This window comes from Adiantum capillus-veneris, chromosome 10 (genome assembly GCF_014529385.1).
Source record: "Adiantum capillus-veneris isolate H3 chromosome 10, ASM1452938v2, whole genome shotgun sequence".
NCBI classification, from domain to species: domain Eukaryota; kingdom Viridiplantae; phylum Streptophyta; class Polypodiopsida; order Polypodiales; family Pteridaceae; genus Adiantum; species Adiantum capillus-veneris.
Genome location: NC_140940.1, coordinates 96,478,173 through 96,481,541, shown reverse-complemented (window position 1 = coordinate 96,481,541; position 3,369 = coordinate 96,478,173).

Below are 3,369 nucleotides of genomic sequence, written 5' to 3'. Positions count from 1 at the left end.
CCTCTTGTCCTTTTATGACAAAACCGCGAGGCTGCGTTACATAAACTTCCTCAAATATGTCACCATTCAAGAAAGTAGTAACAATGTCTGATTGATGTACATCCCAACCAAAATGAGCTGCCAATGCACATAGAAAATGCACAGTAGTCATACGACAAGTGGGAGCAAAAGTCTCTTCATAATCTATGCATTTTTGCTGTGCATAACCCTTTGCAACAAGTCGAGCCTTATGGCGATCAATCTCACCATCCGGCTTGCGTTTCAACTTGTAAACCCACTAGGTACCAATGGCCTTTTTGCCAAGAGGCAAATCACATAAAGTCCATGTGTCATTTTCTATGAGTGCATCATATTCTGATTGCATGGCAGCCATCCAATTTTCTGAATTTTGTGCTTCATCAAAAGACAGGCTCCTCAACATCATGTAAGCTAGACACAGCCAAAGCATAACAATCTGATGCATAAGATGCATGGCGAGAGCCTGAACGAGTACGACTAGACAAAGGTGCATCCAATTTACTGTCACGCAAAGTGTGCACCAGCCATTTTGGCATACCTCTAGCTTGCTCATTTTAAGCCCTTTCCTCATCAAGTACATCATGTACATATGCTACAGTAATAGGCTGATCTAAAACATTTTCAGAAACCTCCATAGGCTGTACATTTGCCTCATTGGACATTCGTATTTCCACCACTGAAAAGAGGCAACAAAGTTTCATAAATGTCCTGTGAGCTTACATTACTGTCTCTAGTACATGACAGCAAGGGCTGAACAGAATCTTCCACAAACACTACATCTCGAGAAACCAGAATACGTTTTGTTTGCGGATGATACAACCTGTAACCTTTGCTTTCAGCACTATAACCAACAAAAATACATTTGACAGCCTTATCATCCAATTTTTTGCGCTGCACTTGTGGCACCAAAGCATATGCCAAACAACCAAAAACACGCGTGTGCTCAATAGAAGGCTTTCTATCATGCCATGCTTCATATGGAGTAATAGACTGCAAAGCTTTCGTAGGACACCTGTTAAGTACATAAGTGGCACACATGATGGCCTCAAGCCAAAAAGAATGCGGCAAAGCTTGACTTTTGACCATACATCGTGCCATTTCCGTCAGTGACCTGTTTTTCCTCTCAGCAACACCATTTTGTTGAGGTGTATAAGGCACTGTACATTGGTGTTTTATCCCACGACTAGCCATAAATGCATTAAATTCATGAGACATATACTCCCCCCCTCGATCGGAACGGAGGGTGCCCATAGTACATTTCGAGACATTTTCAGCCATAGCCAGAAATTGTTTGAAGCACATAAAAACTTCGGACTTCGCTTAAAGCGGAAATACCCATGCATGTCTGGAGTAATCATCAATGAAAGTCACGAAGTACAGGTAATTGCCCAAGGGCGAAGTTTGCATGGGCCCACAAACATCACTATACACAAGCTGCAACCTGCATGTGGCCCGAACTGAACCATCCTTTGGAAATTTAGAACGCTGCATCTTACCCAAAATACAACCTTCACAAACATGTTTGATAGGTGCTTCAAGAGGCGGCAAAGAAGCAACCATATCAGATTTCTGCAAACGCAGCAAACTAGCAAAATTCAAATGACCAAAACGTGCATGCCAAAGTTTTGCATCTGAAATAGCCCTTGAATCTGCAACAGCATTTGCAAAATTTTGTCCACACTTGTCATACAAAGTGAGCTTATACAGCCCACAGCACAAAAGGCCAGATGCAACAATTTCATCACCAAAAATGAGATCATGAACTGTACATCTGTCATCCACAAATTTGACTACAAGTCCAAGTCTAGTAAGTGCGAATACAGATAAGAGATTCTTCTTCATCCCAAGTACATAAAGTGCATCAACAAGTGTGAAGGAGCTTCCATTAGCAGCAGTGAGCATAATCTTTTCAACTCCATGAACTGGATAAGAGGCGTTGTTGGCACAAGTGATTGAATTCCCGTGAGGGACAGACTCGAGAAAGGTAAACAATTCACAATGTGAGGTAATGTGCTTTGTAGCACCACTATCGAAATACCACACATGTGAATCTGCAGCAACTGACAAGCATGCATCATGGACAGCAGGATTGTAAGTGCACTCTGCGCTAAAAGCCCATTCTGCATCAACATCAGCATTACAGTCTCCTTTCACAGAAGACTCAACAATGGCTGCATTTGTAGTGGAACCAGCATTTGCAGTGGAACCACCCTCTTTCTTCTTAGCCTCTTTGGCCTTCAACTTAGGACACGACTTAATCAAGTGATCATTAGCTTTACAATAATGGCAACGCATCTTCTTTTTGCCCTTGTCACCAGAATTTCCAGACGAATTGCTTCCAGCAGAAGCATTAGGAACAGAATTGTTGCCACTCGTAGCAGAACCATAAGAAGTGGCTGCATTACTGTTACCACCCTTTCTTTGAGAAGCAATAAAAGCCTGTTCAACTACACGCTGCCTAGTCCTGTTTTTTCTAGAAAGTGACTCTTGCAACAGCAATGTGCATAATGCATCAAACTTGACAACTTCTGGATTTCCTTGGGTCATAAGTCTCCAAGTACTAGCAAAAGTCTGGTAAGAATCTGGTAAGGCATCAAGAACAGTCTGCACAAGGGAACTGTCTGAAATGACTTCTCCTACAGAAATAAGTTTCTCATTGATATCCTTGACACTAGCAAGGAAAGTGTCCATATCATCTTCCTCATGCATAATCTTGGACTCCAGCTCTTTACGCAGCAAAGCAATTTTAGCCTCATTGCGGCTTGCATAAAGACCTGCTAGAATATCCCAAGCCTGTTTTGCAGATTTTGCTAAACGAATGTGAGGAACAATGGTGCGCTTCACGGACAACGCAATCAATGCATGAGCCTGCGCATCCTTAACATCCCAACGAGCTTGTTCTACCGTAGGCAAAACAACTCTAACACCTGCAATCCTTGCAGCAAGACCTGCAACATCCTCAACATCGCCTACATCCTTAGAACCAGAACGTACATCAATGCCCTGCACAATGTTCCAGACACCCTTTGACACAAGAACATGTTGCATCACATAAGCCCACATAGGGTAGTTGTCCCCATCCAACCTGTCCTCAGGAGCAAACATGTTGAACACATCTGTGTTGTTGTTGTCAGCCATGGTAAATGCTGCACCTGATGTGAAAACTGCCCGAAAATAGGAGAAACGTAGCGGAAACAACCTGTGCTATATAGCACAAACCGTAGAAGACTATAAGGCACCTATTATGCAAAAAACGGCACTGACATAAATTCTGCACAAAATGACGAAATAGCCTGTGCAATACTGCCTGTAGTGGAAACGGAGGCCGAAATGAGCCAGAGCTCACTAAAA